The sequence below is a fragment of the Rhinopithecus bieti genome, unplaced genomic scaffold (genome assembly GCF_001698545.2).
Source record: "Rhinopithecus bieti isolate Rb0 unplaced genomic scaffold, ASM169854v2 scaffold_17939, whole genome shotgun sequence".
NCBI classification, from domain to species: Eukaryota; Metazoa; Chordata; class Mammalia; order Primates; family Cercopithecidae; genus Rhinopithecus; species Rhinopithecus bieti.
In genome coordinates this window covers 194,041-209,588 of record NW_016809446.1, presented here as the reverse complement: position 1 = coordinate 209,588, position 15,548 = coordinate 194,041, and the positions used below count along the sequence as shown (strand labels likewise).

The window sequence follows — 15,548 nt, the reverse complement described above, 5'->3', positions numbered from 1 at the left end:
AAAAAAAAAAAAAAAAAAGTCAAATCATTACAGAACAATTTTAAAACATCAAGAACAACAAGAAAATCTTAAGGGCTATCAGAGATAAAAGACAGATTGGGGGAAAGGAATGACAATTAGGCAACTGTCTTCTCAACTGAGAGATTAAATGCCACAAAGAAGCCTGAAGTAGTATCTTCAAGGTGCTGAGGGAAAACAGTATCTACACTGCTGAACTACTGCAGTGTGGGTGCAAAATAAAACAAGCTTTCATTCTTTTCCACAAAAATATATTTAATAAGACTGTTATGTAAAATTAAACAATATTTTTGACATTTTGTCAATAATTCAAACTCTTACCAATAATTCAAACTCATTGATACCTAACTGGGAGTGCTTTGTATTTTGGAAGATTCCCTAAACTAAAAGTATATTCATGGCTGGGCACGGTGGCTCACACCTGTAATCCCAGCACTTTGGAAGGCCGAGGTGGGCAGATCACAAGGTCAGGAGTTAAAGACCAGTGCCCTCATGAAAGAGTTGGTGAAACCCCAACTCTACTAAAAATACAAAAATTAGCTGGGTGTGGTGGTGGGCGTCTGTAGTCCCACCTACTGGGGAGGCTAAGGCAGGAGAATCACTTGAACTGGGGAGGTGGAGGTTGCAGTGAGCCGAGATCATGCCACTGCCCTCCAGCCTGGGTGACAGAGTGAGACCCCATCTCAAAAATATATATATATGTATATAATATATATATAAAAAATATGTGTGTGTATATATATTTACATATTTACAACATATGTAAATATAACTGAAGGACTACTTCAAATGTTGAAATTCACAGAATTCTAAAGATTTATAGCCTAGAAGTATCATAAACTTGTCTACAGTCAAACATACTGTGCTAATTACGAAAAAATGTCTTAACAACTATTAAACCAAAAGGAGAAAAAAATTGAGGGGAAATATATGGTTTTAAAGTCCTGTGACAATCGGAAGATTAGTAATTGCGGTTTTTCCCATTAAAAGTAATGGCAAAAAACACAATTACTTTTGCACCAACCTAATAAAAAGTAATAATACAGGCCGGGCACAGTGGCTCAGGCCTGTAATCTTTGGGAGGCCGAGGCAGGCGGATCGCGAGGTCAGGAGATCAAGAGTATCCTGGCTAACACGGTGAAACCCTGTCTCCACTAAAAAAAAGAAAAAAAAAAAATTAGTTGGGCATGGTGGGGGGCGCCTGTAGTCCCAGCTACTGGGGAGGCTGAGGCAGGAGAATGGCGTAAACCCGGGAGGCGGAGCTTGCAGTGAGCCGAGATCGCGCCCCTGCACTCCAGCCTGGGCGACAAAGCGAGATTCCGTCTCAAAAAAAAAAAAAAAAAGTAATAATATGAAATCGATTTAATGACCAGAATTTCTTATGGAATCCTTGATTGTCACTTTTGGCAGCTTAACCCCATTTGTCAGAAGGTAGTGTGCTATACTGTCAGAAATTCTCCACTGTCTCATCAGAGCCATGCCAAATGCAGTAAGAACCCTGGCTGAAAGTTAGGAAGTTGATGTTAGCAACTTGGAGTGCTGCACACACCTTCTCCATAGAGGCTGTATCCTGATGCTTATATGTATCCCTGAAAGATTTAAAGGCCTGTCACCCTTTCATATCAAAAAATACCTTCTCAACATGCTTTAAAATGGTTCCTTACTTTGGCGGAGGGAGACAACCACATACATCCTATACAGAAATTTATCACAATAAGGTTCCAAATCCTATTTTATATTTTAAACTACACTATGGTAATATTTAAACCATTCCATTCCAGACAATATTCCACACTAGAACAGTAAATATCTTTAAAAAAAAAACAAAAACAAAACCAAAAATACTGGTCAGGCACGGTGACTCATGCCTGTAATCCCAGCACTTTGGGAGGCAGAGGCGGGCAGATCACAAGGTCCGGAGTTGGAGACCAGCCTGGCTAACATGGTGAAACCCTGCCTCTACTAAAAATACAAAAATTAGCCGGGCATGGTGGCATGCACCTGTAATCCCAGCTACTCGGGAGGCTGAGGCAGGAGAATCGCTTGAACCTGGGAGGCGGAGGTTGCAGTGAACCGAGATTGAGACACTGCACTCCAGCCTGGGTGACAGAGTGAGACTCCATCTCGAGAAAAAGAAAAAAGCAAACAAACAAACAAAAAACTGCATATAGTCTCTCTCTCTCTCTCTCTCTCTCTCTCTCCCTCTCTCCCTCTCTCCCTCTCTCCCTCTCTCTCTCTCTCTCTCTCTCTTTCTCTCTGCAGGCCGTGGCTGATGCTCACCGAGGATGGCAGCACTGGTGTGAACAAAGAGGCTGCTTAAAGTCAGTGCCCATTCTGATAGGTCAGTGCCCTATTCTGGCTGGTGAGTGCCCATGCTATCCTAGGGGTAAATACCTTTAATATAGCTCCTGAACACTTCCTTACTTGCTAGTAAATACTGTTACCCCAAAGCCCAAGTATCTGCCAGTTATCTCTCCCAGAACACCCTCTCACCTCCCCTATCTCTCCACCGCTCCCCCACCACCACAATCCTTCTATCCTCCTTCAACAGCCCCTCCCCCGCAACCCCACCTGCAGGAAGAGAGCATCCTGATTAGTCAGCTCAGTTTGATTCCAGGGCCCTGGTTGTTACATATTTTGAATAATACCTTGTATTGTAGCAGGTCTTCTTGAAAGTGGCAAGAGGAAAAGTGACTCAGATACATTTGTACACAGAAAACAGATTTTAGCACACAAATTGATAAATTATGTCAGAAAATTTAACAATTGTGAAAAAAATTATGGGGTGAGGGTGCTTAAAAGAATGTTAAATTAAACCTCCAGAGAACACTATTATGATGGAGTGGGGGATGAAGTTATACAACAAATTATTCAAGCATACTTTAAATGTCACGATGTGTTTAAGAAAAGATAAAAACAGTAAAAGCTTTCGATTTTGTTAGAAAAAAGTATTTTGTGGCCGGGCATGGTGGCTTACACCTGTAATTCCAACATTTTGGAAGGCCACAGCAGGTGGATCACCTGAGATCAGGAGTTCGAGACCAGCCTGGTTAACACGGTGAAACCCCGTCTCTGCTAAAATATAAAAATTAGCCAGGGGTGGTGGTGTGCCCCTGTAATCCTAGCTACTCCAGAGGTTGAGGTATGATAATTGCTTGAACCCAGGAGGCTGCGGTTGCAGTGGGCCGAGATCATGCCACTGCACTCCAGCCTGGGTGACAGAGTGAGACCCTACTCCAAAAAAAAAAAAAAAAAGGAAAAAAGAAAAAAGCATTTTATTAAATAATATACATGTAAAAAAATTTAAAGTCCATTATAAAAGAATCGAATTGTATAGCCCCCAATAAGAAAAAGAAAGAAAATATAGGAAAATGTATCAAACCAATTGGTTAGTCCAGGCAAACAAGATAGGTTGTGTTAAGGCAATGATGGAGAAGAAAAAAGGAAAGCAAAAGATAATAAACAGAAAGCTTCTACTGAACGAGCTTTTAAAAATACCCATGCTCTTTGGAACACTTGTGCAGTTCGTGGGAATGTAAAATGATGCAGCTGCTATGGAAAACAGAATGGAGGTTCCTCAAAAAATTAAAAATATACTTACCATATGATCCAGCAATTCCACTTCTAGCTACATATCCAAAATAATTGAAAGCAGGATTTCAAAGAGATATAGTATTTGCACACCAGTGTTCACCATGGCGTTATTCACAATAGCTAAGATGTGGAAACAATCTAAATGCCCATTGATAGATGAACGGATAAAGAAAATGTGTTATGTACATACCATGAAATATTATTCAGCCTTAAAAAAGAAGGAAATGCCAACACATGCTACAACATAGATGAGCCTTGAGGACATTATGCTACGTGACATAAGCCACAAAAGACAAATACTGTATGATTCCACTTATATGAGGCATCTAAAGTAGTCAAACTCATAGAAACAAAAAGTAGAATGGTGGTCGCCAGGAGCTGATGAGAAGGGGAAGTGAGGAGTTGTTTAATGGGTGTAGATGGCCGGGGGCAGTGGCTCACGCCTGTAATCCCAGCACTTTGGGAGGCCAAGGTGGGTGGATCACAAGATCAGGTGTTTGAGACCAGCCTGGCCAATATGGTGAAACCCCATCTCTACTAAAAATACAAAAATTAGCTGGGCATGGTGGCAGGCGCCTTAGTCCCAGCTACTTGGGAGGCTGAGGCAGGAGAATCGCTTGAACCTGGGAGGCGGAGGTTGCAGTGAACTGAGATCGCACCACTGCACTCCAGCCTGGGCAACAGAGCGAGACTCTGTGTCAAAAAAAAAAAAAAAAAAAAAAAGGCGTAGAGATTCAGCTTTGCAAGATGAAAAAGTTCTGGAAATCTGTTGCATCACAATGTAAATTTACTTAACACTACTAAACTGTACACTTAAAAATGATTAAGATGGCAAATTTTACATTGTGGGTTTGTTGTTGTTTGTTTTACCACAATTTAAAAAAATACCCATTCTTAGGATCTAAGTAATTTTTTTCTTTCTTTTTCTTTTTCGTTTCTTGAGATGCAATCTTGCTCTGTCACCTAGGCTGGAGTGCAGGGGCACGATCTCAGCTCACTGCACTCCTGGGTTCAAGTGATTCTTCTGCCTCAGCCTCCCAAGTAGCTGGGACTACAGGCATGTGCCACCAGGCCCGGCTAATTTTTGTATTTTCAGTAGAGATGGGTTTCACCATGTTGGACAGGCTGGTCTGGAACGCCTGACCTTATGATCTGCCCACCTTGGCCTCCTGAAGTGCTGGGATTACAGGCATGAGCCACTGTGCCCGGCTGATCCAAGCAATTTCAATTTAATGTCTCTATGGGAACAGGGAGCAAATTCCCTTTGCTCTCTGCCTGGGTATTCCTGAACCTTTTTTAAAGCTTCCCAGATAACTTTTTATATACAGCCAAGGTGAAAGTAATTGAAGTCTGCATTTCCTTTAAGAAACTTACCTATGGCCGGGCCCGTGGCTCACGCCTGTAATCCTAACACTTTGGGAGGCCAAGGCGGGAGGATTACCTGAGGTCAGGAGTTTGAGACCAGCCTGACCAATATGGAGAAACTCCATATCTACTAAAAATACAAATTAGCTGGGCATGGTGGCGCATGCCTATAGTCCAGCTACTCGGGAGGCTGAAGCAGGAGATTTGCTTGAACCTGGGAGGCGGAGGTTGCAGTGAGCCAGAGGTTGCAGTAAGCTGAGATTGTGTCATTGCCCTCCAGCCTGGGGAGAGAGGGAGACTCTGTCTCAAAAAAAAAGAAAAATAATAATAATAAAAAAGAAGCTTATCTAAAACAAAATCATGAATTTGAAACAAAATTAGAAAAGAAGAGTGGGAGAGAGAGTTTGGAAAGATAAATATAAAGCAAATAGAGGGCCGGGTGTGGCCGCTCACTCCTGTAATCCCAGCACTTTGAGAGGCCGTGGCAGGCAGATTACCTGAGGTCAAGAATTCGAGACCTACCTGGCCAACATGGTGAAAACCCTTCTCTACTAAGAATACAAAAATTAGCCAGGTGTGATGGGGCACATCTGTAATCCCAGCTACTCAGGAGGCTGAGGCAGAAGAATCGCTTGAACCTGGGAGGCGGAGGTTGCAGTGGGCCAAGATAGTGTCATTGCACTCCAGTCTGGGCAGCAGAGTGAGATTCCATCTCAAAAAAAATAAAAAATAAAAAAATAAATCATACAGCAGGTGGAGGCCCAGGCTTTGAGGGAAGCTCAGCTTCTTCACTCACTGCATGTGACAGCTGGGGCCTCACTTCTCAACTTGCAATGGACAGAGCGCAGTGGAGCTTCTTAACCTGGATGGGAGATGGGAGAAGGGAGATGGATTTGCAGACGCATTCATGTGGAGACAGTTATCTTTAAACTTATATTGTGCCATTATAAATGAGAACAACTACAGCCTTCCCTGGGATAGAATGGGGAAGTTCAATAATTTCCATAATTTAAAACAAAGCAGTAAGTCAAAGTCAAAGATTCCTAAAAGGATTTTAATTACTGCAAGAATATAGAGTCCCTTCAAACAGACTCCCTTTCTAAAAACACAGCAATCCTAGCTCTGGGGAATAAATGTAATACTGATTGAAACCATAATGATGAGTAAGAATGGAAAAAAGAGCTATGTAATTTAAATCAGCATTTTCTTTTAAAAGTATCTATTTTTTTTAAAAGAAAGAAAAATTATTTCAAAATATGTTTGTTGTCCTATCCTCATTCTACAGACACATTCATAGACATTTCTCTCAAGGTTCTCCTTGAAGAGAGACAGCATCTCCTAGACAAGAAGAAATTACATTTTGCAAGGTTTTGAATGAGAACATGCCTCCAAATCAAACGTGTGTGTTGTCTTAATGGTTAAGATAGGCTCTTGTTTTACAAAGGCAGATTTGATCCTTCTATCAAATAAAGCATGTTTTGATGATTAAAATGTTTGTACACATAGCAATAATCGGAAAGAACACTTTCATTTGTTGAATCCATTTTTCCTCTATCTCTTCTTTCCTGTCTTCCTTGAGTTGCCCATAAGGGCCAGGCAGGTGGTACAAAATAGAGGAAAGTGTTAGATGCAAGAGTAGGGATGCTGGGGTGGTGATGAACTGGAGAGTGGAGACTCCATCTACAACGAGAAGCCACTGGTCAGCAAGAGCCAGTGGGTGCCTTGCAGGAATGCTGGCCCAGTGCTAAGAGATTATCCTGTAATTCAAATAAGCCAGAATTCTTCATATGCATATGAAATCTCTCAGGTTCCAAATGGTTGCAATCCATTTAAACATTTGTTTAAACCAGGCAAGCCAACAGTGAGTGACCAGATTGCAGTCTTTGACTTAACCTGTTTAAGCTCAACTTTCTCATCTAGATCAAGGGGCTACAATACAGATGAATACTTTTTAAAAAATAATAAAATTTGAACTCATTGAGTCCTTACTTTGTGCTAGACCGTGTTTGAAATACTTTATAAATATTAATTCATGGCTGGGCGCAGTGGCTCATGCCTGTAATCCCAGCACTTTGGGAGGCTGAAGAGATCTAGACCATCTTAGCTAACGTGGTGAAACCCCGTCTCTACTAAAAATAAAAAATGTTAGCCAGGCGTGGTGGTGGGTGCCTGTAGTCCCAGCTACTCAGGAGGCTGAGGCAGGAGAATGGTGTGAACCTGGGAGGCGGAGCTTGCAGTGAGCGTCTCTCTGCCTGGGTATTTCTGGATCTTTTTTAAAACTTTCCAGATAATATTTTATATACACACAGACACACATATATACAGGCTGGGCTCAGTGGCTCAGGTCTGTAATCCTAGCACTCTGGGAGGCCAAGTTGGGCGGATTGCTTGAACTCAGGAGTTTGAGACCAGCCTGGGCAGCATGGTGAGCCATCGTCTCTATAAAAAACACACACACACATACACACACACAAATTAGCTGGGCATGGTGGTACGTCCCAGCTACTCGGGAGGCTGGGCAACAGAGTGAGAACCTGTTTCAGAAAAAAAAAAAAAAATCTAGTTTTGCCCAAAGTGAGAATCTTCATAGCAAGCAACACCCTTCCCCTCCCCGCTCTTCACACCTAATACTTATCCCCTATGTCCCTCATTTTATTGAAATAAATATTTCTTAGCAGCAGTGCTAGGCAGGCCCAGGCTAGACTCTGTGTAGGGAATCAAGGACGAACCAGACATGGAATTGCCCTGCAGTAGTTCACCGTCGTCAAGAGAAAAAAACAAGAAATTACAGTAATAACAGAGAGAAAGGGGAAAGTGTCATAAGGAACACAGCTAAAGTGTTTGGAAATTTAAAGGAGAGAGATCACTTCCAGCCGCACCCTTAATCACATACTGCCTCACATCTCTTGTATTATTGTCTTGTCTGGTTATTAATTCCTGTGTTATTAAACAACAGCAAGCCAGTCACACTGAATAATTCATGGTGTTGCTTCTTCCTCCGCATCCAGATCATCAGCTCCTCCAAGTCAGGATTAGAGACTCTGATAGGCACATTTCAGGGGCTAATATCTATAGCCCCCTTTTTTTTTTTTTTTTTAATTTTGAGGTGGAGTCTCGCTGTGTTACCCAGGCTAGTGACAGAGCTGGTCTCAAACTCCTAAGGCTAGAATGGTCTCAAACTCCCAGGCTAGAATGCAGTGGTGTGATCTTGGCTCACTGCAACCTCCACCTCCTGAGTTCAAGCAATTCTCCTGCCTCAGCCTCCTGAGTAGCTGGGATTACAGGCACGCACCATCTTGCCCGGCTAATTTTTGTATTTTTAGTAAAGATGGGGTTTCACCATATTGGCCAGGCTGGTCTTGAACTCCTGACCTCAAGTGATCCACCTGCCTCGGCCTCTCACAGTGCTGGGATTACAGGTGTGAGCCACGCGCCCAGCCTATCTATAGCCTAAAGAACACCTGCTTCAGCAGAAGAGACCACTAATAAAATGTTATGGGAATAAAGCCTGTAACAATATAGTCCTTTATTAGCTTACTAATATTTCTTCAATTCATTCAACAAAACACAAAATTTAAAGTGATAAATACAAGACTGCTTTTCAGCTGGGCACGGTGGCTCACGCCTATAATCCTAGCACTTTGGGAGACCGAGGCGGGTGGATCACCTGAGGTCGGGAGTTCAAGACCAGCCTGACCAACATGGAGAAACGCTGTCTCTACTAAAAATACAAAATAAGCCGGGTGTGGTGGCGCATGCCTATAATCCCAGCTACTCGGGAGGCTGAGACAGGAGAATTGCTTGAACCTGGGAGGAAGAGGTTGCGGTGAGCCGAGATCGTGCCATTGCACTCCAGCCTGAGCAACAAGAGTGAAACTCCATCTCGGAAAAAAAGAAAAAAGAAAAAGAAGACTGCTTTTCCCTATAGTCACCTTTTTTCTCTTCTAGTGGGAAAAAATGTCTTCCCATTGCTGTTTCCTGGTTCCAGTGATGGACATCTCAGTTGGGTTTGTTCTCTCCTCTTGGCTACACAGAAATGTTAAATAAAGGTGACTAACTGTAATAGTAAACACACCTTGGGTGTTTAGACTGTTTTTATATAGTAATCTCAGACTCTTCTGAGAGCTCTTTTGTGTGTGCACCACCAGAGTATTGCCTTTTGGCATTATTTCCAAGTCTTTCTGAAAAACATGCTATGTTTCCTTTTTTCGTTTCTGATTTTTAAATGACAGATGGTTAGGAAATGTCTTCTTTACTCTTATAATTATTTTCCCCAGTTTTTCTCCATTAAACAGCAATTACTCTCCTGCATAATCTTCCTAAGTAGTTATTTTCTAGCTCCTGAAGAGCATAATCACCATGAATGCATTCATCTTATGCACGTCATGGTTTTTCTCAGCGTGAAACTTCTATTGAATATACCACAGTAACTAACATAGACACTTAAACATGTTTGGTAGTTAACTTTTTATAAGTGGACCAAATTTTTAGATGAAACATTCATCTGTTTTACAAAGGGTCGTTTTCCTGGAATCGATCCAAAAGTATCTTCAAAGGGAAATTAGAAATATGATTACCATGTTTTAAATATTTTCCAAGGGAGTAGTGGAGTGATAAAAATCTTTTTCCTCTGGCTTAAATTATATCACATTTATACCATGCTAAGCAGTTTACAAAACATGCAAATTATCTGCTTTGTGAAGAAGTAAAACCCTTGTAAATTTATTTCTTCATGCTAGCAATATAAAAAACACTTTAACTTACATTATACCAAACAAACTTCATTTGTATTAATTAATTTATTTATTTATTTGAGAGGGAATTTTGCTCTGTTGCCCAGGCTGGAGTGCAGTGGCGTGATCTCGGCTCACTGCAACCTCTGCCTCCTGGGTTCAAGTGATTCTCCTCCCTCCGCCTCCGAAGTAGCTGGGATTACAGGCACTTGCCACCAGGCCTGGCTAATTTTTGTATTTTAAATAGAGACGGGGTATCACCATGTTGGCCAGGCTGGTCTCAAACTCCTAACCTCAGGTGATCTGCCCGCCTTGGGCTCCCGAAGTACTGGGATTACGGATGTGAGTCACCAGGCTCGGCCCCCAAAAAACTTGAGATTTAACTGTTAAACATATAAGTCAAACTATAACACAGTAGTGAAAACAGAAACAAGCAGTTATATCTTCAGAAGAATTATAACTTATCTAAAAGCTTGGAAGCAGTAAATGAAATATCAAAAAACAAAAATAAGAGATTTGATAATCTGTGAATTGTAATATTAAAGGTGATTTTGACAGGCCACATTATTTTACCAGAAGCCACTCATGATGAATTTAGAAGAAATGTTATTCTTGGCATTTGGCGTTCAGCAATGTCTACATTTTACAAATAATCTCAAAAGCCAATGACACACAGAATTTTTTGCTTTTGTTGTTGAGTCAAAGTTTGAATTCTGTGTAAGGCATTGTATCCCTGAGAGAGCCCCTCACTAAAAAGTAGGCTGGGCACGGTGGCTCATGGCTGTAATCCCAGCACTTTGGGAAGCCGAGGCAGGTGGATCAACTGAGGTCAGGAGTTCAAGACAAGCCTGGCCAACATGGTTTAACCCCACCTCCACTAAAAATACAAAAATTAGCCAGGTGTGGTGGTACATATCTGTAATCCCAGGTACTTGGGAGGCTGAGGCAGGAGAATCACTTGAACCTGGGAGGTGGAGGTTGCAGTGAGCCAAGATCACGCCACTGCACTCCAGCCTAGGTGACAGAGCGAGAAGTCATCTCAAAAAAAAAAAAAAAAAAAAAAAGGGAGCAGGGGAGGGATTGCATTGGGAGTTATACCTGATATAAATGATGAATTGATGGGTGCTGACGAGTTGATGGGTGCAGCACACCAACATGGCACAAGTATACATATGTAACAAACCTGCACGTTATGCACATGTACCCTAGAACTTAAAGTATAAAAAAAAAAAAGTATCCTATCTGAACCACGGTCTTAGTCTGTGCTGCTATAACAAAATGCCACAGATTGGGTAATTTATTTATTAAAAAACCCAGAAATCTATATCTTACAGTTCTGAAGGCTGAGAAGTCCAAGATGAAGGCACCAGCAGGTTTGTTGCCTGGTGAGGACCCAGTCTTTACTTTCATGAATGTTGCATCCTCAGGAGGGAGGAACGGTGTGACCTCACATGGCAGAGGGCAGAAGGGGAAAAGGGCTGAATGCAATTGATCAAGCTTTTTGGTAGGTCAGTCAAGCCTATGCCACTCGTGAGGGCTCTACTCTCATGACTTAATCACCTCTGGAAAGCCCCATTTCTTAACACTGTGACGTTGGTGATTCTGTTTCAAAACATGAGATTTGGAGGGAACACAGACCTTCAAACCATAGTAGACTTCTAGCACCTGAATTTCAGTGTGGTCTGGTCACTTACTGTGACAGACTCACCCTCCAGAAGTCACACGTTAGTGTGTTTGTAAGAAGGAAAGCATACTATTTCTCAAATATGGAGATTACAAAAGGTCTTACTTAGCCCAGGCGCGGTGGCTCACAACTATAATCCCAGCACTTTGGGAGGTCAAGGCAGGCGGATCACAAGAGGCCAGAAGTTCGAGACTAGAGACATGGCAAAACCCAGTTTCTACTAAAAATATAAAAATTAGCCGGGTGTAGTGGCAAGCGCCTGTAATCCCAGCTACTCAGGAGGCTGAGGCAGGAGAATTGCTTGAACCCGGGTGGTGAAAGTTGCAGTGAGCCAAGATTGCCCCACTGCACTCCAGCCTGGGTGACAGAGTGAAACTCTGTCTCAAAAAAAAAAAAAAAAAAAAGGTCTCACCTAGAATGTATTTCTGGAGAATAGTATTATTGCTGAAAAATACTATAGAATGGAGATAAAAGAAAGATAAATGGGAAGTTAGTGAATTTCTGGAGATAGTCTCCAAATCAGAACTCTCTCTAATTGGTTCAGGAGAATTGCAACTTGGAATACAAATGGCAATATTCAAGAGAAATAGAAGAAAGAAAGAGGCAGAAGACCCTTTCCCAGAGTCACACAGAACAACAATGACAAACAAGCTAGTGACCATATGATCTCTCCAGGCAGTATCAGCAACAAACGAAGCTAAGCAATGCCCAGAGTTACTCAGCCAGGCAATGTCCATGGCTACACACCTCAGGAATGGCGACAGCCCTCCTGGCCACCCCTGCATTCCTGCGTGCTGTCGCTTCTCCTTCCTGCTTCTCCCTGAGCCTGACCCACCTCATCGCCCGATGCTGGACTGCCTGGCCCTGCAGCTGGCCTCCCAGGCTCCAGTCTGTCCCATGGCCAAACTGTGAAGCACCTTCTTCTGAGGTTGCTCCGTAAAATACAGGTGTGTTTGTGTCCCTCCGAGCTTTAAACTACTTCAGGGAATGGCCTATTGCCTTCACCAGACTATTCCTACTTCATAATTGTGATTCACGCCCCTCAGGATCTGGTCTTAAGCCCCCTTTCGTCACACCCTTCTCTCTGGTGAGAGGAGTTCCCCAAGGTTCCGTCATGGAGGAGCCGGACTATTCCCATCTCCACTGGGAGTTCCTGATGGGGTATTCCTCTCCCCACCTCAATCACATCTTGATCGATAGGGCAAAATCCACTTCCGTCAGAAAGAAAAATGACCTTGAGGGGATTGCCTTTGGGAAGCCGCCTCTCACCGTGTCCCGTGGCCCACCAGCCCCTCCAACAGATCTGGGTCCTCCTTCCTGTGAACCCCACTGGTGTGCAGGGCTGATCATGTGGGTAGGCTTGTGATATTTATTTATTTATTTATTTTTGAGATGGAGTTTCACTCTTGTCGCCCAGGCTGGAGTGCAATGTCGCGATCTCGGCTTACTGCAACCTCCGCCTTCGGGGTTCAAGTGCTTCTCCTGGCTCAGCCTTTTGAGTAGCTGTGATTATAGGCACCTGCCATCATGCCTGATTAATTTTTTAAAAAATATTTTTAGCAGAGACAGAGTTTCACCATGTTGTCCAGGCTGGTCTTGAACTCCTGACGGGGGATCCACCCGCCTTGGCCTCCCAAAGTGCTGGGATTACAGGTGTGAGCCACCATGCCTGATGTGATTTTTATTTATTATCTGCCTCCCCTAGAAGACCAGAGACCCTTAAGGGCAGAGCCAGTATCTTTTTTTGAGACACGGTCTCACTCTGTTTCTCGCTTAGGCTGGAGTGCAGTAAGGTTCACTGCAGCCTTGACCTCCTAGGCTCAGGTGATCCTCCCACCTCAGCTTCCTAAGTAGCTGGGACCACAGGTGTCCACCACCACACCCAGCTAATTACTTTGATTTTTTTTTTTTAGTAGAGAGGAGTTCTCAGTATGTTGCCCAGGTTGGTCTTGAACTCCTCAGCTCAAGTGATCCTCCTGACTCAACCTCCCAAGGTGCTGGGATTATGGATATGCACCACTGTGCCTGGCCCAGAGTCAATATCATATTCAGTTTTCTTTTTTTTTTTTTTTGAGACGGAGTCTTGCTCTGTCGCCCAGACTGGACTGCAGTGGCCCAATCTCAGCTCACTGCAAGCTCCGCCTCCCGGGTTTACGCCATTCTCCTGCCTCTGCCTCCCGAGTAGCTGGGACTACAGGCGCCCACCACCTCGCCCGGCTAGTTTTTTGTATTTTTTAATAGAGACGGGGTTTCACTGTGTTAGCCAGGATGGTCTCGATCTCCTGACCTCGTGATCCACCCGTCTCGGCCTCCCAAAGTACTGGGATTACAGGCTTGAGCCACCGTGCCCGGCCCGTATTCAGTTTTCAAACTCTGTTACCCAGCACGGGGACTGCCAGGTAATCTGCATCATTGATGTCTTCTGAAGGAAGGGAGTGGGGGAGGAAGAAAGTTTAGTGAGTGGGTGAACAAGCAGGCGTGAAGGAAGACACAGGACCAAGCTTCTCCTCCACCCGCCCCCGTCTTCCCCTGCTGCCTCGTTCTCTGTGCTCGGGATCAGAGGACTTGCCCTGGCCGTCTGGCTGCTGCACGCACATCTCTCTGGAACCCGTGACTCAACATCCCAAAGCTAAGTATCACTTAGTCCTCACAAATGGGACCCTTCCACTTCCAGATGTGGGGGCCCAAAAGGGGAGCTTAGATCCAGGGATTGCAAACTGATGGTCCGGTGCAATCCGGCAGATCAAGCCTTGGATTACTGAGGAGAAAACTGTCATGTATGAAGCATCTACTCCAGGCAAGCCAACACACAAGGCCTGCAGACTGATCACATTTCAGTTCCTTTTCAGTCTTTTGAGAGAGGTGTTATTATCCCCACTGCTCAAATGAGGAAAGTGAGACCCAGCCAGGATTCCAGCCATTTCTTCAATGCCAAGGCCATCCTCTGATTATCACACCTTGACACCTCAAGGTTGGAGTCTTTTGAGACTTACAATAGAATTTTTTTTTTTTTTTTTTTTTTTTTTTGAGACAGAGTTTTGTTCTTGTTGCCCAGCCTGGAGCGCAATGGTGTGATCTCAGCTCACTGCAACCTCTGCCTCCTGGGTTCAAGCGATTCTCCTGCCTCAGCCTCCCAAGTAGCTGGGATTATAGGCATGCACCACCACACCTGGCTAATTTTGTATTTTTAGTAGAGACAGAGTTTCACCGTGTTGGTCAGGCTAGTTCCGAACTCCTGACCTCAAGTGATCCACCTGCCTCAGCCTCCCAAAGTGCTGAGATTACAGGTGTGAGCCACCGTGCCCAGCCTGGTCCATTATTTTAATAACTATTTACTAGATGTCTGCTGTATGGTTCATGGACTTAGAGGATTTTAGAGCTGGAAGGTGTCTTAGGGAACACCAAATATAATCCCCTTATTATATTATTTAATATTATTTTTATTGTTTTATTTTTTTGAGACAGTCTCACTCTGTTGCCCAGGCTGGAGTCCAGTGATGCAATTGCGGCTCTCTGCAACATCCGCTTTCCAGGTTCAAGCGATTCTCATGCCTCAGCCTCCCGAGTAGCTGGGACTAGACAGAATTTCGTTGTTGTCGCCCAGGCTGGAGTGCAATGGTGCGATCTCGGCTCACTGCAACCTCCACCTCTGGGGTTCAAGAAATTCTCCTCAGCATTCTGAGTAGCTGGGATTACAGGCACCTGTCACTACACTAATTTTTGTATTTTTAGTAGAAATGAGACACCTGCCACTACACTAATTTTAGTAGAGACAGGCACCTGCCAGTACACCAATTTTTGCATTTTTAGTAGAGATGGCATGGGGTGGGAATAGGGTTCACTATGTTGACCAGGCTGGTCTCAAACTCCTGATCTCAGGTGATCCACCTGCCTCAGCCTCCCAAAGTGCTGGGAATACAGGTGTGAGCCACTGCACCTGGCCAAATCCCCTTACTTTATAATGAGGAAGCTGACAACTTGATGGGATCTGTAACAGTGCAGTGAGGGATCTGTAACAGTGCAGTGAACACATGTATGATATAATCATGCTCAGCAGAGATTTTTTTCTAATTGATTTTTAATAGTATTTTTTAAAATATTAAAGCAATACAAGCTCAGTGTTAAGAAAATGAAAACCAGAAATTAAAATTACC

The 15,548-nt window shown here is 43.5% G+C and overlaps 1 long non-coding RNA gene across 1 annotated transcript in view; it reads right to left on the bottom strand.

The window, feature by feature from the left end:
* The window catches only part of LOC108540341 (uncharacterized), an 18,874-nt gene extending 7,693 nt beyond the window's left edge, over window positions 1-11,181 (bottom strand). The window contains exons 1-2 of the long non-coding RNA XR_001888642.1: window positions 11,043-11,181; window positions 5,774-5,839 (exon numbers count right to left, since the gene is read on the bottom strand). This is a non-coding gene — a long non-coding RNA (uncharacterized LOC108540341). The remainder of the gene's footprint in view (window positions 1-5,773; window positions 5,840-11,042) is intronic.
* Window positions 11,182-15,548: the final 4,367 nt, after the last annotated feature.